The 22,027-nt window shown below is 48.1% G+C and overlaps 1 protein-coding gene across 2 annotated transcripts in view; it reads right to left on the reverse strand.

Annotated features, from left to right (window-relative positions):
- Positions 1-20,016, reverse strand: part of LOC144151485 (FMN-dependent NADPH-azoreductase-like) — a 48,790-nt gene extending 28,774 nt beyond the window's left edge. The window contains exon 1 of one of the 2 annotated variants that reach the window (XM_077682546.1): positions 19,996-20,016. The gene's annotated coding sequence lies outside the window, so the exon portion shown is untranslated. Of the gene's footprint in view, positions 1-19,728; positions 19,971-19,995 lie in introns of those variants that run through there. The other variant, XM_077682545.1, reaches the window with a different exon arrangement.
- Between the last annotated feature and the right edge of the window lie 2,011 nt (positions 20,017-22,027).

A 22,027-nucleotide genomic window follows, 5' to 3' on the forward strand; every position in this document is an offset into this window, starting at 1 on the left:
CCGGGGGCAAGTTTTTAAATACCGATTTTCATCTCGCATACAGACAAATGTACGTTCACGCGCAACTGTGTGTCATGGTTGCCAGCGTTATTTTAGGGAGGACATATAAAAATTTCGATTTAAAAATTCCAGGGCATTATCAGAAAAACTGTTTCGCGTTGAGGTGTATTAAGGGATGCCCTTTTATTTGGGATAGAGAACATATACTCGACAAAAATCGGCTCTCTGTTTTCTTAAAGGGGCTATGAAGACCAAATACAGGTTTGGTTCATTAAAAGGATTGCTTTGTCCCAAAACGATGATATCAATTTTGTCGCAAACTTCAAACAAATACTCTAGACACTAAAGGGACCCTGCAACACTTTCGATAAGCGCTTTCACTCTTTTCTTCTCGTCTGGAAGCACTGCGAAAGCTATAGTTAACGCCAGCACAGAGCAGAACTGCGTTATTTGCTCATCGCACCAGATACGCCTTCCATTTCTGCTTTATTTTTGTGGCTTTAATTTTAAAGTTGCTATCGAAAAGCGTTATTGCTGCAACTGAAGAAAAACCGGCCAACAGCCGCCACATGGCCTCAGTGACGTAATTCGAGCCGTAGTGAACGTCAAGACCGGGAAAGAGAGCAAAATCTTTTGAGCGAGTTTACAAGTGATCTGATGGACATAGAGCAGTAATTTCTGGCTGAGGTACTTTGCGACCCCCTAATCTAAGTACTGGGTGTGTTGGGTGACTACGTTCTGCAAGCATTTAAGATGTCAAAAAAAGCTGAAAAAGTGTTGCAGGGTCCTTTTAAAGAAAGCATACGAAGCAGCGGCGACTCCCCAGCCACTTTCTGGCGAAGTCTTAATGACGTTACAGAATTTCGTTGCATTCGATTGGCGGCTGCCGATCGAAGCCACCGTCGAGAAACGTGATTGGGCGATTGTAGCGGGGCCTCTAGTTTCACTTTATCGGATCACTTGAATACTAACATGCAGTCAACACACTGACAACTATGTTTATAGTGATCACCTCTATTTCGTCAGTGCTTGCCGAATTGCGCCACTGTAGCGCGAAATTTAAAAGTTTATAATAATATGCTGGGGATTTCTTTTTATTTTTTTTCTAAGAAAAATGTATTGACTACTAACATGCAGTCAACACACTGACAACTATGTTTATAGTGATCACCTCTATTTCGTCAGTGCTTGCCGAATTACGCCACTGTAGCGCGAAATTTAAAAGTTTATAATAATATGCTGGGGATTTCTTTTTATTTTTTTTCTAAGAAAAATGTATTTTCGCAGTTGTAATGGAGCTGAGCCCATTAAGAAGCTGAGAAAAATGCTTTGGAGCATAAGAAAGCGCGGGGGGGACCGTTGCCGCTCTCCTTGCGCGCTCTATGCACCTTCCATGCTACGCCTCTACCAGCGTTGTTCCAGGTTCGAAATGCTGCCTGGCCTGGCATATAACGCTGCCGGATACCACGGCAGGCTGTACTAGATAAGTTCAACCATGCTAGGTGAGGCTCCCTGTGACACAAACAGCATTTCCTCACCAGACAAGGATTTAGCCACCCTGGTTGAGTACATTTGCTAAAATCCTTCCAACGATTGTACAATCACACTATCGGGCGTCAGGCACTCGATAGGCGTTGCTGCAGGTCCTTGGGAGAGGCCTTGGTCCTGCAGAGGACATAACCAGGCTTAAGATAAGAAGAAGAATGAAGCTGAGCGAGGGTGAGTGAGTGAAATAGATTGTATTTTCTCGTCATGGCCCCTTTAAGGTAGGCTTCTCACAAAACGAAGGGTCACGCCTTTCGTAAACCGCAAAAACCGCCTCGTACAGAGTTGCTGTCTGAGTGCCGAAGTAAGTTCCGCGGAGTGTGTAGAGGGGTGTATTTTTCTCTCTCTTTTTATTCGCGTACAACATAACCCGCAACGTGGAAGGGTGGAAGTGGGACAGGTGGTATTGGCTCTCGACTGTCGGACTTTATTCGGGGCTACCTCGCCGCTATAAATAGCGCAACTCCTGCTTCTGCACTGGGGACAGGTTTAGACGCGTCCTTCCAGCGAGAAGAAGCGGCGCATACTTGAACGGGAGAATATTTATTGAAACAGGGCGAAGGGGTCACCGAAAGCGACAGGGTTTAGCGCTGACCGCGATGGCGACGTTATGCGCGAGGCCCGGAGCTCTCTGGATATGGTGCGCTGTACTCGGTTTTCTTCGTATTCTGCGCCTGCCCTCGTATGCGGTGTACAGTGTATTTCTAAATGTGTCATTGTACCTAAGATCGTTGTGTGGCAGGGAATAAAAGTTTCGATGTAGCCTGATATTCGCAATAGCGGAGAAGAACGTGCGTTTGCAGAGGTGCACCAGACTAGTTGAGCTGCTTTCTCACACTTAGCGACAAGTGTGGTCGCACATCCTGTCCTGCTTAATTTCGTTTCCTCAGGCGGGATGTGCACACGCAAGCATGATTGAAACGGACATTTTTGAAACGACATAACTCAGAATTACGCCCCTGTTCTCAATATAATATAATATAATATAATATAATATAATATAATATAATATAATATAATATAATATAATATAATATAATATAATATAATATAATATAATATAATATAATATAATATAATATAATATAATATAATATAAAGAAGAAAAGGAAAAAGAAAAAGAAGAAGAAGAATAAATTTATTTGCCGAAAACTTATTTACATAACAAAATACGCGGAAGTAGCTCCCAGAGCACGAGGCTGGAGGGGGACCTCCTGCAAGCGGAGGGATGTTTTGCACCTCACGATGTTTCAAAAAATATAAATTGGCATAATTTATGACCGGTGGAGCTGTTTAGGCTTGAGCTAGCTTCGGTGCCGTTAGCAAAAAAAATACCAAGATAAAGCACTGCACCTCTTGTAAAGGGTGCCCCACCGCAGAAAGGGTATTATAACAGTGAAGCCGGTTTTCGAGCCTGTTCGAGGGTGAGCATAAGGGGCGCATGCGTATGCGCACCTCTTACTATACCACTTTAAAGGTACTAGTGTTTTGGGGACACTGAAACGCAAAAAATAAAATTGGCTCCGCTTGCACTAGTGGGGCAAGGCCGGAGAAACAGCGGAGCTGGGGTTCGACCTTGCTTGTTTCCCCCTTGGGTCCGCTGTCAGTGTGGGGGACACACTGGAACATCCTTGTAAAATCCGGCTAAGCTTGGCTGCACCCCTCAGCACTTCGCCTACCCTGGCAATAACATCGCAAAACCTAACAAAACTTAGCAAAGCATAGCAATACCTAGCAAAACTTAGCAGCACCGGAAGGAGCTAGGTTGGCCCCCAGCACCGCTGCGTCTTTTTTTTTTTTTTTGCAACTGAACACCTATTTCACACCCTTTAAACAACCTACAGAAAACCAAGGGTGTTGCAGTCGGTCAACATCCTTTTCACCATGCACATATAGTCTTTTTAACTTTAATATTTCATATTGACATTTCACGTGCCAAAGATAAACTTGGGCCATGAGGCGCACCATATTGCAGGCGAGCTTTTTTTTTTTTTTGCTTTTTTAAACATTACTTTCAATGTTGGAAGGAAGGCATGAGGTGATATCTTGTACTTCGCAGTGCAATTGTAGATGCATGCATGGCCTTAATAAATCAGCAGCTGAACACTTTTTACCAAAAACCAAGGGTGTTAAAGTTGGTCAACGCCCTTTTTCTCACCTCAAAAGGATGTGGAGCTACGAATGTGGGTGTTGAGATTAAAGAAAAACCGGCAACAGCGAGAATGCAAGACCACAACAAATTCCAGTCCTTCGGGGCTGTCGGCTTTGGCAGAAGGCAAACGATTCCCAGTAATCGTATGTATAAGGTAAAACCGTTTTTGCAACCTTACCGAACGCTGTCACATCACTTTACGTTGTCGTGGCATGAAAGTAGGCCGACATGCACTATCGGTCGCAAAAAAATGTAGCTTGAGTTCCAAATAACTTTACTACTTTCTCCCAGGCTTCAAACCGGTATGGAGGCTTATTAAAGGAGTACTGACACGAAATTTCAAAGCTGAGATAACTATGTAAAACGCTTCCTTTTTATCAGGAGATATCTCCCAGCAAGTTTTAACAGCAACCGTTCAGCGAAACATATTTAAAATCCATTTTAATCTTCGCCCGCACGAGAAAGCCCAGAGCGGGCCGACGTGACATCATCTGCTATGTGCCCCAAACTGCCGACGTCGGGGCTCCCGTGACGAAGCCGACGCGCTGGCTGTGGTTGGCGCGCGCTGCTCGGGCGTGTGTACACGTCATGGTTTTGGGACTGACGTCATGCTGCCCGGGCCTGTGGGGACGGCGAAGACCTCGGCCGGTCTGGGCGCGCGCGTGCGCTCGCTCGCGCGCGCTTCCAGAGAGGCAGCGATACGGCAAGAATGGTGACGCCATGTCATACATGCTGTCATGGCGGCCGCTCGGCGTTTTTTTGTCGAAACCGAAACTGGCACGAATAAACGACGCCGTAAATGAATGTTTACGCTGCGCTCGACCGTCTAATCTGTCATTCTATGATTAGTGGGCTGGTAGGCATGCATAGCAGCGAAAAAAACGTAACATAAAAATTTCGTGTCAGTACTCCTTTAAGCAAAAAGAGTCACCTGTATGGTAAAAATACAGTAACACTATGTTTGTTCAGACCTGGATGGATATTTCGGTACATTTCCCACACCCATCTCTTCCTAATGTTCAGATATGCGTTTTAGTAAAATTGCACTTAAGAGGAGGAGGAGGAGGAGGAGGAGGAGGAGGAGAAAACTTTATTTAACAGCAAAGTCGAGCTGGTCACTGGGCGGGTTCCTTAGTCCAGGACAAGAGAGTAAGAGTAATTTTCTTTAATTCATTGAACGTCATCCTGAGTAGGCCAGGATTTGTTCTTCACGCCTGAAGAGCTGCTTGGACATATTCATCGTTTCCTATTGTTGTTATTCTGAAAACCGGCACTGATACTATTTATTGTGTTCCTTAGCCAGTATATCAACCCTTCAACACCGTAATCATGCCATAATTGTTCGAATTGAGATTCAGTTCGTTACGATAGCGGTGACTACGATAAAAATTTGTGGTACAAAAGGCGCCTTCAAGTACTCTGGACAACGTTGTCTGGGCCGTTTCGCTGTGGCGTAGCACAAACCTCATTGCATTTGCGTGTGAATAAACAATGCTAGCTGCGGATATGCACCTCCTTGTGCGCAGCCATAACGACAGCCAATTTCTGAAGAAGCTACTGTATGCCTTACAGCCCAAATAAAATATCCACACGAACATTGTAAGCGTCCCAAATATCCCCAAATCTCCTAATAAGACGTTTGTGACGGTGCAGAAGAAATAATGCATTGGGCACAGTAAAAAACATTCATCTGATACAAGTCGACGACAACGAAACAAATAGAATACAGCCGTTTTATTTCCTGACGTGCGATGTGTGCGTAGGAGTCCGCTGCTTTGCGGGTAGCATTACAAAGTGCGGAGTCTCCATAGGAGCATTTGAATAATACTTTAGGGAAGCCTACGCATTTTGGATACTTATCGAGGAGCTCTGGGCAATGAACCTGGCATATAAGCTAGAAAGGACGAGTTACACACGATCATCTGACCGATGCCCTGAAGTTGCTCTCTCTCTCCTCTTGTGTTGCAACTTTTGCGGGATACGGCTTGAAATTATTCAGAGGTGTCAGAAGCTGGCAAAATAACTGAATTATACTGGAACTACGCTTTTTAACACGCATCAAGAATACCCATAAACATTCTTGCGTGTTTCGCTTTGTTTACAAAGCAAGAAACGCAAATGCTTGCGGAGTTGTTAACTAACTAACTAACTGACTGACTGACTGACTGACTGACTGCAACGGCTTACTTGCACGAATGCTTTGCTCTGTGGACAGTCAATGCACTCGCCATTTGTACAAGTGCGGCACGCACACACACAGCTGGCTGCCGCCGCATCTTAAAAGTGTTACGAGTTGTGCCGCGCCTCCGCCAGATGGCGCCACGGGTCCCGCGACCGAGAGAAGACGCAGTGAAACATCCCCCTCGCGAGGGACACGATCAAATGCAGAGCATTTCCGGGGGCGCACGACGTTAAGTAGTTTGCGTTACGTTAATGTTGTTGCACTTGTGGCAACTGCTGACGAGAGAGCGCTCGTCAGCAGTAATTTGAATGAGTCAACGATATAAGGCGCGTTCGTGGCGTCCCATTCTGTGTCGGCTTTGTGGCGCAGTGGGTAAAGCACCATGTACATTGCGTTCCGCCCGCAGGGTCGAGGGATCGAAACCGGGCGCCGGATAGTATTTTTTTTATATAGTAGGGACGACGACGGTGCGGACTACGGACGTCAACGCGGGTGACATCGTGAGTTACTGAAATGCTCTGCATTTAAAAGGGTATACAGTCGAACACGGATATACCGAACTCCAAGGGGATCGCAAAATAGTTCGATATATGAAAAATTCGATATACAAAATATGGGCTCTGAGACCTCACCTATGGCGGACAATCACTTACCGATCGTCGCATTCAAGAATGACAACTACTTCCGCACTCACGACGCAACAAGACGCTTTATTTTAGTGAAAAAAAATCGCTGATCTTGGCCTGCTTCTTCGTCCTGGAAAGGAAATTAAAGACGCTGGTCTCGATCTTCTCGAGGCTGCACAACTAAAAAATTCCAGCAGTACACTGCGCCTTCGCACACCATGCACAACAAGCAGGCAAAAGAAGAACAGCGCGCACGTACCACAAGAACTTTGAAGGTAACAATTCCAAGGCTCTCTGAACGTACTCCAACAAAGCGCTCGCGATCGTCATCTCCGAGAGAAACAGTGATCTGGGAAAGTTGCGGGACAACTCGCCAAACAGCAGCAATAGCAGCAACAGCAGCAAAATGCAAAAGAAGGAGGAGGCCGCCAGCGCCTTCGTTCCCTCTTCCCTTTCCCGAGACGGCATCGGGGAAGACAGACCCAGAGAGAGAGAGAAAGAAAAACACTTTTTCGGCAAGCGTGGGAACGTACGCAGCCGCAAAAAAAAGGACGTGCGCAGTCGGGGCATCCCTACATCGCATTGTCACATTTTCCGAGCGTTCGGGCTTGTGTGTCTAAAAAGATTTAGTATACCGGGCTCTGTTCGCTAACGCTACGGCGGCCGGTAGCGGGGCCCGACTGGGCAAGCGCAAATTCGTTCCGGTAGGGGGGATTAGTTCCGCGAGCCAGTCTTCGCCATGCCAGCGCATTCCTTCACATCCTCCTCAACCACAATCAGGGGTGCAACGCCCGCCGAAGAGCACCTTCCAGCTCGCGCTGCGTTCGATATACCCAATGTCGGGAAAAATACGGTTCGATATAAACATACGAATTCCTATACTTTTACACAGAATTTTCATGGGGATAATTTATGAGTTCGATATAGACCATAATTCGATATATCCGTGTTCGATATATCCGTGTTCGACTGTAATGGCATCCCAACGCTTTTTTTTTTCTCTTATGTTACACCCGTTTTGGCCAAAAAGGGTGTAAAAAAGTTTCGCGTGCGGCGTCGGCCAGCTCGACCTTGGAGAACACTCTGCCAAGCGTTCGTGGCGTGATCTCCTCGCGTGCTCCCCTACTCGCCAGTTCATGTGCGTTCGCGCCTCGAAACGATCCGGGCCTGCCAGTCATGGAGAACTTTCAGCGGCAAGTTCAGATACCCATGCGAGGTGCAACAGCCGGGTCTCCGACGAAGTGGGAGGGGCCGCCAGCACTGCTGCTTCTCCAGCTGCGCCAATTTTTCCCAGTATTCTTGCATGTGCACCGATATAACTATTCTCGCTCGCGTGAAAATCTACATCTCCGGTGGGTTTCAGTCAGAAAGTATCCAGCAACCTGACCCGTATAGCGCAATTTTTTTTTTTTTCAGTTTATCCAGCCTTCTTAAAAAAGACGGATTCGTGATATTACTAGTAACTGCTTTAGATGGAATTTATTTCCTGAAAATCAGCTGACTGTCATATGTCATCGCGGTATTGTGTGCGTGACTTCAGCAAACGCGACAGCGTTCACACAGAGCCTGCAGCGTCCCACATCCTCAGTGGTCACGTGGGGTGTGTGATCGTGCGGGCAGCTATTTGCGTTACGATTTCCCCGACTTCGAGCAAGGAGATTTCTTTCCCGGAATAGAGCCACTTCCAGGATACGGTTCCTCTAATCAACAGCTCCTCCCGGTATCGTCTTCTTCGCTGCATTATCTTTTTTTCTCATTCTTCTCATGAACTATATCCGACGGCAAGCTTGTATTGCTTCGTTTTTATTTCGTGCGGACTCCAAGCAACCCCGTGCAGATAGGCGTTGCTGCCGTGCTGCGGGGTGCCAAATATTAGCACAGGGCTGATTCTTTTTTTTAAAGGCGGGAACCTCGTATATCCCAGTACGAGAAATTGCAGTGGTGTGTCCGCTGCATTTACGCAGAAAATTTTTGAGGTTACCTAAGCACTCCTTATGATGTGGTGAATGCGAACGCATCAGTGTCCAATTTCCGAACGGATATGCGGGTATTGTGGCAGGCACCGCCATAGCACCAGTCACGGGCACGTTACTGGTAAAAAGTAACAGTGTTACAGTTACAGTTACAGTTACAAAGTTTCCGAAAGTAACTTGTTACAGCTACACTTAGTGTGAAAAAGTAACGTCGTTACTTTTCCGTTACTGTATCAAACTACGTTATAGATAACAAACCAAATGATAACGATAGATTTTACACTCATCGCACGTGGTAAAATCCCAGACGAGAGGAACCTAACAGGAGGCACACTCAATTAAGCTCAACACCAACAATCGTTGTGTACGCCTCATTTTATTGCATCAAATTTTTGGTTGATCCACCTCTGGTGTCATTGTGGGTGCCCCGACCTCGGTGGCATCCTCGGCGGTGGTCTTTCTTTGCAAGAGTAGGCCGGTTTCATCCTGGGCGGAGGTATAACTCACTTTGTTTTTTATTGTTGTTCCCGCTTAACTCAAGACGAAGGAAAAGTCTTAATAAATCACCTCAAAGACCAACCTCTGACCTCGGTCTTCTGCAGGGAAAATAGTCCTCTGAGCGACCTCCCCTCCTAAACAGGGAAGGAATTGCTGGATGTGGAAGCACGAAGTCCAAAAAAGTGGAAAGCGCAAACCGTACATCGGCTTTTAACGAGTGTTACTGTTGGATATTTTTTTTTATACGAGGGATGTAACTGCAACGGTATTTTCTGTTACAGTTTCTGGGCAGAAAAGTAACAGTGCTACAGAGACAAGTTCCTCTAAATGAAAAGTAACTTGTTAAGTTACAAGTTACTGAAAAGAGTAACTAGTTATTGGTAACGCGTTACGAGTAACTAGCTGATGCCCAAGACTGTAACAGCACCCATTCCAGACCTCTGGTGGCGGCTGCGCCGCCGGGTGAGGCGGCGGACTGACCGCGAAGCTCGGCACGTGCTGAAATACCGCTTACTCTGATAATCATTGACATCGTTCCACCTCTGCGCGTATTTCTGCTTCACTCCATTTACTATGACCGATAGCCTTAGCCAGTCCCCCTGTTAGGTAGGCGTAACGTTGAGCCTCAGGACGTCTCAAACAGCGTCAAACTCATTGTACGTAAAGCTTCAGTTACCAGTTGGCGACATTGGAGCCGAAGGCATAACGTTTGTAGGCCTGACGTCAGGCCGCACATACCCGCGTCCGCCTCGCGAGCACGTTTACCTGGGACGCGCTTTGCTAATCGCCTAATTGTTACTTCTACAATCAGTATGATCAAATTACTGATGTACACCTCGCTACATGTCTCTAATGTACGTGTCTAACTCGCAGGCCACAGTGCATTCACTAGGTCGACCTTTGGCCAGCTAGGAAGCTGTCGTGGCGCTGGGTTGCGTGCTCGTCTCGCATTCCGGAAGTGTTCAAGCCAATTACTGTCGACATATTCTGTTAGCATTAGGACGCGCTCGAAGGTATATTTGAAAACTTGAGACAAACTGGAAAACGCATTATCGCAAGTGCTTCCTCCTGCGCTCTTTAAAGCCTTCTGTTTGAGTTCATAAGTGCATCTCCACTGATACTACAAAGATGTGAGGCAGGCATCAAATCATATAAAAGCAACTCACACTGCGGGTGTGCAATGTCGACTCAGAAAAGCGGCTTCGCTGTTGTATTACATGTCTTCCTCTAAGTAAAGTGTTCGTAAGAGAATTTGATAATTTACGCCATGGTTATACGCTAGAAGAGCGTGCTTTTATCTTTTATCCTTTTACCTCATTTTCCCGCGAGTATAAGTATTTTGCAAAGCTGTTGACATTTAGCCGTGATAAACCGGTCGAAGGGAAAACGCAATATTCCTGCTAGCACGCGCTCAGATGGGTGTTTCCTCGAGGCGCGTAGTTATCTTTTTCCGTTGACCATTGTCTATTGACGTCTACGTAGCTGTGTTCCAGCCGAGCAGTTTGATAAAGAGAGCACGTTTCGGTTGTTCGCTATCAATCTTTAGTGCGCTATCTTTTATTTACTACCTGCTCGGGCCACATAGAAGTACGGACTTGCTTGGTACATCGCTGAATTTCCACCCATGAACTTGATTCAACTGGCAGATTTCCTTGCACCTGTTAGCAAACAGCTTTCAGTTGTGAACGCATGTAGCCGACTGCATAAAGCGAAAAAGAAAGAAAAAAGGAACAATCTCTAAACTTAGAGCAACCTGCCTTGACGACGTACACGCGTATTGCGCTCTTAGCCAGGCGTCTTTTTATTCAGCCATACGTAAATGATAAAAAGAAGACAGGCCCTACATTCCTCGGTGTAATTTGGCTAGGCAATGCAGAAAGAATTACGCGGCGTTTTGATGCTGAGGCCCTAACGCCATCCGGTGCAGCCCGGTGAAGCGGTACGTGTAAATGCATATGACGATACACTGACTGCACCAATGTAACAAGTGTAGGTAAAAAATGCCCTACTAGTGTAATGGGTGAAACGAGCATCGGGATAAGGATTCCACTCGTTATGAAGTGCACTGCTTTAACATTTTGCTGTTAACTCTCACGTCCATCCACATTAGGCGTAGCGAGCCAGGCGACTTTGGTCGGCTCACGTCGCCAGTTACAAAGAATCTCTCTCTCTCTCCCTCTCCCTCTCTCTCTCCCTCTCCCTCTCCCTCTCTCTCTCCCCCTCTCTCTCTCCCCCTCCCTCCTTCTCTCTCTCCCTCTCTCTCTCTCTCTCTCCCTCTCCCTCTATCTATCTATCTATCTATCTATCTATCTATCTATCTATCTATCTATCTATCTATCTATCTATCTATCTATCTATCTATCTCTATCTCTCCGGCGTTTAATCCCGCTTTGCACTGCCTATAGGGTGTGTCACGGTGGAGGGGTTGGTTAGGTGGGGCTTTTCTGAATATCTTCAAAAACTGTGATAAGACGCCCCATGATATGTGACGTCACTAATCGTGATGGAGAATGGGTAGCGTTAAAAGAATGGGGCACAATGATCACCGAATAGATGATGGTGCAGCGAGACCTTGCCACCACGGATACGTCCCGAAGCTGCCCGTGCAGCTTTTCGAGTGAAACGCTTGAGGTTGCGGGCCGAATCCAGCATATAGGTGGTGTTCATTGAAAAGTTTAGCTGTCAATTTTTTCGCTTGGCAACACTGGAAACGGCCACGGACATGGCGCGGCTTGTGCCACTGCGCCCGCACGCCGAAGAAAAAAAAAACACCGGCGTGTGTCGTCTGCTCCGTATCAACTCGATTCTCAACGGCGGTGTCAACAGAGATGTTATTAATCTCACTCACATGGGAGGCGAGACATTACTTTGCGTTCGGTGGGGTAGAGTTTGAAACGTCCAACACAAATGATGTGTTTAGCACGGACAAGTACCGCCATCCCGCGGAGCCTGACCAGTGACGGCGCACTCACATGGTTGCCTGCATGCATGCCTCGCCAGTGAATACAAGCTATACGGTGCTCGTTACCTCACATGAAGGCCTGAGACAGTACGCATGCCGCTGGGAACAATCTGAACTCAACAAAAACAATGTCTTCGCGAATCGCACGTTCAGCGCCATACGATGGTTTAAAACCACGCTGCAACCGGCAACTCATTCACGCATACGGCAATGAGCGCTATAGAGTTTGCGGGCGCACTTGTGTCCGGTGTGTGCGCTTAGAACACAGCTCTTGCGATTACTTGGCGCGACACAACTTATTTGCTTTGTTCAGAACAATACAAACGCGTGGACTACTCCCCCAGGAGGTGTTGTAACTTGGGTTTTGTAGCTTTCTTGCAGCTTCTTTCAGCAGTCAGTGCTCGTCAGTGGGCGCGTGCTCATACTTTGTTCCGCGTGGCGCCCAGTCGACGCGCCAGCGTGGAGTGCTCGACCGATAGGGCCTCGTATCCGATGACCCTGTTTACAGAGCATTGTACACTGTCTATCCGGGCGGCCCCAGTTAAGGGCCGGATTCAAGGTCACATCGTATGACAGCGTGCCGCCCTCGGCCTCCCAAGTGGGCCTGTTTCCCTTGTAGACGAAAATACTGTCACGCGATAAATTACTCGATAAGCCATTGTAAACCTAACGATAAACGAACCCCGATAAACCCATAGCAGCCGCTTAGGGAAAACAGTGAGTACGACGAAGTAACCGAGATGTTTGTTAGAGATATGGCAACGGTGGCAACCGGCCTTCGATGAGCGGAACTCAGGGTCTGGAACTCACGCAGAATCGCCCTGGAAGGCATGCGATCGTCGAGATAAGTAGCTTGAATCACCTTTGTCCCGGGAAGTCAGATAAACGGTTCACTATCGTGCCTTTCGTAACGGCGAATTTCTTTGTTTCAAGGACTACGCTATAAGCTCCACTGAGGCAATTTAAATCTTGCCGCAGTGCAGCAAACACGGAATCCACAGATAGGAGCAACGACACCACTACATTCTGCATGCCCCGTCTTTGTTGTGCAGGACTTAATCCGGCTGGCCCAAACTTTCGCTATAATTCGAGCCCATGAAGTGATGGTTTCTGTACAACTGATTTTGTATAGCGTCGGTGCTTACGAGATCGGAGGCAACATTGCTGTACCGCGTCCGAACGGGCTCAGCGAAGACCACAGCATGGCTTTTCAAGGTGGGCCTCGTGCGATCACCTCTGTGTTCGTCATGTGCAGTGATAGGGAATGTATACTCCACTATGTAATGTGTTGCCCAGAGCATGATGTTGAGCGAACTGTAATGCTCTCAGCGATTCGAAAGTTGGCAGCCCTACACAACACTCTGAACCACATCGTCTTCCCAAGGGGACATGAATGCTGCGCAGAGACGTGTCGCGCCTTCTACTATAAGCTTCCTTCAGGAGACGGAACTGGCAAACTCGTGGTGAAAGGACACTACCATTGCCTAATTAGGAGGAGCTTGGACGGAGCAATTGCTGGCATATCCAGTCAGGCTAACCCCACCTGATCCCACACAACAACCACCATCACCACCACCACCTTCTTCAAAGACAAATTAGACTTATGAAAGTGTAGCTTCTGCGGATTAAACGCGAAACTTTATATCGGGTGAGGTCTATCGTCATTATCATCAGCACTATGTCCACTGCGGAAAGGTCTCTCTCATAGGCTCCGGACTGCTCCTATCCTGCGCTGTCTGAATCCATTCTTTGGCACCAAATTACCAAATTTTCGTTCCTCACCACTCACCTCTCAGGGAAAGTGTAGGGGAATAGTTTGAACCTTTTTTTTTAATTGATGATTAGTGAAGTTAACATCTCTAATACGTTAGGAAAGAAAGTGGAGAAAAACACGCGTCCAGAGTTGAGACCTAACCCACGCCTCCGGATTACTTGTTGAATGCCTTGCCACTTCGGCATCCGACACGTAATTGCTGCGGCGGAATGTCACAACACGCAACGTTCGTGCATGTGGAAGACTGCATACAACGGCTACGAATTTACCCACTTCTGGGGAGGGAAAGAAAAGGCACAGGCGGGCTTTATGTGCTGACCGTTTCATGTTGAAAGAGCAACGCAACGCTGCCTCCTTGAAAACCATGTTTAACGCAGCTTAGCGGCCTCGGACATTGAGACTGTGTATTGGAAGTTCGTTGCTAAAGCAAAACCAACTCGGTAGACGGCGCCCGGTTATTTTGGTTATTCCATAGAGCAGTGGTTCTCAACCATGACTGACACGGAAAACACTTTTGGGATTGCGAAAGTGATGGGGGACCCCACGATGGAGCACATGTTGATCGGTGTCGCAGCTTACGTCGCCCACACACTTATCCAATGCCTGCCTTTTCTGCTTGACGTTAATGACGATGCGCGTCATAATGTTAAACAATTTGCTCTTGAATCTAAAAGTGCTCTAAACACCTATATGCTGCCTTTTCTGCATCTGTTAGTTTTTCTTCTCATAGATGACGTGATGTGCAAAAAGAAGATGTCAAAATATGTGCTACGCGGACAAACTAAACGCCCATGTAACGCGGTGAAGCCACCTTTTTTTTTTCGCATTGCAAGCAAGTGCTGGCGAAAATCGAGTAAAGAATGGCAGGGGGGGGGGGGGGGGGGAGCAGTTTTGAGGGATCGAGGCTTCGCGGACCCCTCAAATGCCCTGGGATTTGAGAACCACTGCCATAGAGCCTTCAGCCGTCATTCTTCACAATACGCACAGCGGCGATGAAGCAATACGTTGCCAGCAGACCGCAGTGCCAGCGCCATGAGTGCTTGGACCATGGCCAGGACCTTTATACCCGGTGAATCCACCCATGTTGCATTGTGGTTAGAAAAAGTGTGTATCGATCCACTTGGACGTCTGCCAGGCTTCGAGCGGTGACCGACGGGTTATCGTGCGTGTGGACTACTTGACTCGTTACGGCGAAACGGCTCGTCCCGTTGTAGCAACAGCGGCAGACGTCTTCCTTCCCTTTGCTTTCTTTCGTTCTTTGCTATGGCGTCCCCCGTGTCATCCATCATCAGTGACCGCGGGAGACAGCTATACAGGGTGTCCCAACTATCATGCACCGAGATTTAAAAAAAGAGAAATGGCGTTAACCCAAGAAAACAGTGCGTAATGTTTACAGTACAGTGAAGTAGCCTCCAGTAATTTTTTGGTTGATGAGCTTTTATTAGGTAAATATAATTATTTATCTAACTCGTGCAGAACTGTCCCAGTCATTCAAATGTCGATGAGGCACTTGTAGGTACGCACGAGGGACACCTAACTAGTACGCTATTTTAAGTGACGTACTAATTGCGTGCTACTTATGTTTGACTGATAAAGAAATACGCGCGAAATATGAAAAATACCACGTTACGGCACTGCCGTTCACACCATAAACCAGTGCTCTCAGATAATCTGATTGAAAGTGCCTGTCACGCGCCCGAAGAGACAGGGCATCACCTTGATAACGCAAGAGCAAGTTTCGCAGCTCAGCTACGGTAATTTAAGGACACTAAAGCTTAGCTGCGATTTCTTTTCTTTCTTCTTCCTTTTGTTTCATTCTAAGTAACTTAGAGAGAGCCTGTTTGAGGGCGCTGCTTGATGATGTGGGCGGGAGTGCCATCACGTGGTATTTTTCATATTTCGCAGGGTTTATTTATCAGTCAGAAAAAAATGAGTACCGCAGTTAGATGCCCCTCGTGAGCGCCTCATCGACACTTTAATGATTGGGTAAGTACTCCTGAAGTTAGATAACTCAGTACAATTACCCAATGAAATCTCATCAACTAAAAAAGTTGCTGGCGGCTACTTCACAGTAGTGGAAACATTATTCACTAATTTTTTTCCCGGATTAACCCCAATGCACTCTTTTGAAATAAAGGTGCATGATAGTTGGGACACCCTTTATGGGAAAGAACTACTCCGACTTAGCGGTTCTGGTTACCTACACAGCACAGCGTGCTATCGGCAAACAGATGAACTGACAGGGCGAACAAAACTCACACTGACCAACATGCAATCAATGTATGTCGCGTACAATCACGAGATTCGGGACGCTGTGTTTACATTTGTGACATACGCTTGCTATAACCGCAAGCACATTGGCTATGTCCCATTCTTTTTTTCCTTCTGTAAACGAGTTTGTCCCGCCCCACGTGTCCCTCCCTTTCTTTCCGTCCTTTGTTTGGACTTTCGCGTAACCCGACATCACTGTGAAGGGACCCGCGGCGCTTGGCATAATATTCGGTCTTTCAGCGCGCGTAGCTACCGCGAATACTTTTTTGTGGTTGTTTAGCGTGATGAAAAGAAGCTTGCTTTACATGGAAGAGCAAATGCTCCAACCAAAGGCTTTATTCAAAGCCTTCCCAGCGTTTCAGACTCTCATCGGCTTTTTCTTCAGGGGTTGGTTTTGCCACGAGCAGCAGTTATAAAGAAAGCTTTTTTTTTTTACCTTCGTCCGGACTTGGCCCGTCGGAGGACGTGAGCGCAAGTGAGGGATAGGCACGGACAGACCTGTTCATCCTTCCGCGAGTCTCTTGTATGTGCCATGACTTTAGGAGGGCTGGTGATTGGCACCGAAACAAATTACTTCCAAAGAATTATAACAAAATCCAGGCCTCTATATGCCCTTCCCCCATTTTAAACCACATTCTCCGATGCGTTATGGCAGGACAGACACAAGTAAAAAAAATAAAAGCTTTGCTCGTGGCCATGAAAGAGCCGAATGGCTGCGAAATGTTGGGGAGGCTTTGAATAAAGCTCCTGGTAGGACTACTTGCTTTTCCCCCCAAGTTTGTACCCAACCAGAGTTCTGTCAAAGATGTTCACAGGAAAGCTTTCTTTGTGTGGAGTTTCAAGTTTAGCCCATTGCTCTACCAGGTCCTGAAGGGACTTTACCAGGTCCCATCCGGGAATAATACTCACCCCGTGCCTGGGAGCATGCGATGGGCCACTAATTAGCACCGGATAAGCGAGGCGTTTTGCGCTTCCCGTCCTGTCGCGAAGGCGCCACTTCCAGGAGCTTCCTAGAGTTCCTGTATATGCTCCCTACGGGGGCTCCCGTAGGGAGCATATACAGGAACTCTAGAGCTTCCTTTCTTGCCCTTTTGGTCGGAAAGGGCGAGACTCCCGCTCTCCCGAGTGAATATGCGCGGTTGCGAGGAGTTCCCCCGCGTCTTTCGTTCGAAGGATCTTGACGGGCTCGCCCAACACCACCTCGACTTCCGACTCCCTTCGCCTCGGTCATCGTGCGCGACCAACGCCCTGGACCCGAGCGCGAGCAGCCGACGTGCTGCCTGGGTGAGCTTGACATGCCCGTCTTATCACGCACGCACCTATAAAAGCTCCTTCTTAACTCCGCACGGACGGAAATAACTCCTCCGCGCTGTGACTTCTCGTTGGTATTGTGTATTGTGCACTTGACACCTGTTAGGGGAATGGTAAAAAACTAATTCATGTTGAGGACTCGTGCCTGTATACTCTGGTCCGAACCCACCGTTGGAACTACTCCACGCTGTACGGGTTCTCGGGTAGGTCTATGCCGTGCGGATGTAGGCCGGCGATAGCAAGCTGGCGTATTACGTGGCTTCCCAAAGAGAGGCGAATAAGAGGTTCCGTGGTTACCGTGTTGACCGGTACCCGTCTGGGCACTTGCGCATTCGTTTCGGCGGAGGGGATTAGTTCCGCGGCCGGCCCTCGCCATGCCCGCGCATTTGTTACGATAGGGTGCGCCCTCCTCGCAGTGTCTGCTCGCGCAGGCGCAGTCGGCCCTGAGTCGGGTTCCGGTCAACACGGTAGGAACCGAAGACACGGAGCATACGGAGTGCTGAAACTTGTCCCATAACGCATTACGCAAAAAGTATTCGGATTTCTGCAAAATCTTTTTACAGTGTTTGTATCCAAGTCAACACCTTGCTCGGTGCGAAATATCACTTTCCTGCCATCGTTTTACTGGGTTGCTGAGTGGTCAGAATTCTGAGCGAGTGCATACGTTTAACGCAGAAACTGTTAGCGCAAGATGCCCAGTCTTTTTATCCCTTTTGTTAGAACATGAAAACCTCTTCTTTGGTTTTGCAGGCACGAGATTTTGTCTTCCAACAAAAGGCAGCGCTAAAGGAGGCGAAACAAGCACAAAGGCGGACGTCCGCCTTTCTCGGGCGCGCTCTGTTTGTACAGCGCTTATGGGGTGTACTTTTTTTTTTTTTTTTGACGTTTCGTTTGCTCTAGCACTGCTCTGTTTTCGGAGACGCAAATCTACTGACTATCCCAGCTTTCAATTCTGCTACCTTCTACCCATGTTTCGGAGTGGACATGCTGTGTTCGAAAAATTAGAGACGCCCTACCCAAAAGGTTTCGTCTTCTGCTTGTGTACAGCGCTGATCTGCCCCGATTCCGCATTATGCCGAAAGACGCCATGACAGACGTCGAGTGGAACCGCGGCACACGCACGTACTCATCGTAGATGGCCATCTCAAGATGCGCGCCCGGTGATAAAAAGCCTTACTGCAGTATCTTAGAGCTAAACAAAGCTTATTTTTAGCAATAAATTAGCTTAAGCCCTCCAGCCAGTGACTGTAAACGAATTGATTGATTGTAGGGTTTAACGCGCGGACGCAACGCAGGCGATAGGGCGCACCGTAGTGGAGGGCTCCGGATTAATTTTGACCACCTGGGGATCTTTGACGTGCGCCGAAATCTCGTACACACGGGCGTTTTCGCTTTTCGCTTCCATCATTGTAAACAAATTATTCTGGGTTATAAAACAATGCAATTATTAGGTAGCATTTGTGTCGTTGCCATAAGCTTTTTTTTTTTTTTTTGCCCTTTTAAATCCCCGAACCCGGTCGTCGCGAATCTGGCTCCCACGCGGCCGCAGTTCTGTCAGCAAGCCCTGGATTAAGGTCCGTCGGGCGTCAATGTTTTGCTGCCTGTTTGTTTTTGGTTTGAACAGGTGCGTAAGTTTCAACGGTCGCTGCTGCATGCCCGGTTACCTTCCGAAGTAAGTGACCCTGAAACGCGGCGCGGCAAACGTGACGGCTTCCGGAGGGGACTCAGCAGAGCGCGCCTGTGCCCGCTTTCCTGGTCGGGAGCTAATTGTACATAAAGGCGCTACTGCTGGGCGAAAGCGCACAGGCTTTGGTGCAATGCAGTTACGGCACGCGCGGGAATCTCGGCTCTGGTTCCTTTTTCTTTCTTTCTGTTTTTTCTCCAATTTCATGCCGCATTAAGCCGATATACTTGCGGGTACTATAAAGTATTTCGAAAAAACTATTTTGTCCTTCCTATCTCGTCCTAAACTCCACAACAGCTTTCAAGTAAACTAAAACGCTGCCAACAACGACCTTCAATTTTACGTTATTCACGCCTCTGACAAGGCATTGTTTCTTTCCCCCGCCCCTCCGCAGCGCTCCGCTCTCGTGACTTGTATTTCGTTAAGCGCAAGTTTCGGGCACATATACTTCCAAGCAACGGTACATTGTTCCATGCTCGCTGAACCAGGAGAGTGGGCCCCTAAGTATTTGTGCACGTCATGCAGGATTCGCGTGTAGCAGGTCGTAAAGTTCGGTTCACTGTGTGCGGGTGCGCGTCCAGGCCTTATTCGCTATACATTCAGCTTCGAACGAATATCGTACAGGTCAGTAAAGATATTGTGAGTAGATTAAACGAAGTACTGCGTTAATTAGTGGACTACAAAACTACATAACTTAGAGCGACATCCGGCTTAACGCCGGGCCAGCCCGCTCTCCCTGCTTTCACGTACCTGGGAGACGTGCGTCTTCCGTGAAAAGAGACAGACGGCAGAGCGAAAAAAGAAGACACCGGTCGCCCCCGTTGTCCGCGTGAAGCACCACTACACCGGCACGCGCACGACCGCCTCGTCCCACAACAGCGTGCCTCGAAAGCCTTCCGGGCTCCGCACTGACTGACGAGCGCCAAGTGCGCTCACGACGGCGGAGGGCGCGGAAAAAGAGCGATTAGACGAAGCGCTCGCGGACGCATCTGCCGTGTAACCTGTAAGTATACGTACGAGGAAGCATGGCGTGCTACGTGTGACTCACACGTGGACACGCACGAACGAGCCGGTCCACGTGGAAGACGGCCCCTTCCGCCCCATCCCCCCTCCACTCTCACGCAACCACTGCGCTTGCCTGGTTGCACGGACGAACGCACTTATGAGCCACCCGCTAGCGGCGATTGCGCAAGGCTCGGCGATTGCATCTTCCGCCGTCCGCGCCAGCCGGGGAGAGTCCTTTATATACACGCGCTCAAGGTCGGTGAGCGTTCTCTCCGTTGGGCGAGGCCCGGAGTTGGCTCGGGACCGGCCGCAGTGTATCAAAGGGGGGGCGACAGTTGACGACTGCTGCTTTCACAAAATGGCTATTGGACCCCGCATTGGTTGAAACTGTCGGATAGAAAGGCTCTGCGGTCGAGACACGGATCGATGAGTCGTTGCTGACATCGTGTACCGGACGTTTTGCTAGCGAGAGAAGTTCTCAACAAACAAACACAAAAAGGTTGGAAAATCACACACAAAAAAAGGGGGGGGGTCTTGAGATCTTTCAGCCGTTTTCCTTTACAATGTGATTCTCCTGATATCATGGTTTCATTATCGAGACAACCAGTATACATTTTAATTACTCCAAAGTTTGGAGTAACCAGCTGCTTTTTAGGTTGGCGCTAATCTCTCCAGTAAATCTCTCTTTTTCTCTCTCTCAGTGTACATGCGGCTGATTTTGGCTTACGCTGGAATTAGCTGTTACACGCCGGAGAAAAGGGCAGGAAAATGATAGCAACTCTGCGCTGAACACCAGAGACGACAGCTACAATTAGCATTTTCATTTAGCTTTTTGGCCAATCTCCTGCGTCGACAGAAGCGACGTCGATCGTGACAGTGATTGTTTCTGCCTACCGATGCACCGACCTTACTGAGGTATACACCGTGATCTCCTGACGGCGCGGTTTAAACAGCTGCGTTGTACAAATGAAATGGCAAGCTTCTAATGATCGCGGGGGTGCAATCATGAAGTGGCAGCCTAAAGCAGCGCTTTCACTTTCATACGCGTGCAGGCTTCGCAACGCGGACATGCGTTTCCTCCACGCCGCATTAACGTATGCATTGCACTTTTTTATGCTGCTATGCAGTGACACCAATATGACTTCCTCGTCAGCCTCTTTGTGGAATGTGGCTCTGGCCATCTCGTGTTACGTTGACGCAACCACTGCTCTTGTTGGGATTTTCTTAGCAATATACAACTTCAACGGGTACGATCCTTTTCCTCACCACCTACCCGACCCCATCTTTCGCATATGATGTCTACATTCGACGCACCCACCCGGATACTCAACAGAACCACGAACGCCAGGGTATACAAACAATACGACAGATAGGAACGATTCGAGGGCTTGCCTTACGTTGGCCTCTTCATCGCCGGTAATGACATTCGGCGTCTTATCGGTGTTTTATTGGTCTTTTGAAACCAAATCGGCAGTGAAGTCTGATAAGGCGCCACAGAAAAGGCGTCTATTGGGAGAACCTCCAGCAAACTTATCTCACTGTGGCTCCTGAAGCCACTAAATGCCTCACTTTTTTTTTTCTCTCTGAAGTCTGTCGTGTCGAACGCCGTGAATTGACGTGGTGAGCAAGAAGCGCATCAAACTTGGGCTCCCGCTGCATGAGGGGCTCCCCGAGAGAAAAGCCTTGGATAAGAAGAGTGGGCTCATGAGCTTATCAGTGCAACTGCTTGTTAGAAGGGAGCCCACAAACAGAGGCCGTCTTTGTATTGCGGGTGGCACGCAAGCCCGTACCTGGAAGCTTGTTTGGCGTTCATGCCTCGGTTGACACGAAAGCGTCCTTTTGAATTTGTCGGCGCTCGGCATGAATAGCAAACAACTGACGGGAAGCAGATGGCTCACGATCTTAAACAAAGGAACTTCCCTTAAGGAAGGCTAGGGGGGAGGGGGGAGAGGGGAGGGTGTTTATGTGAAAACGAGGCATGCCTTTGGTTTTAGTCCTGCCTTTACGATACGACGTACGGTCTTTTCGCGTATATAGCCTTCAT

Source organism: Haemaphysalis longicornis, unplaced genomic scaffold (genome assembly GCF_048455015.1).
Source record: "Haemaphysalis longicornis isolate Haplotype H1 unplaced genomic scaffold, Haemaphysalis longicornis Haplotype H1 scaffold_9, whole genome shotgun sequence".
NCBI classification, from domain to species: domain Eukaryota; kingdom Metazoa; phylum Arthropoda; class Arachnida; order Ixodida; family Ixodidae; genus Haemaphysalis; species Haemaphysalis longicornis.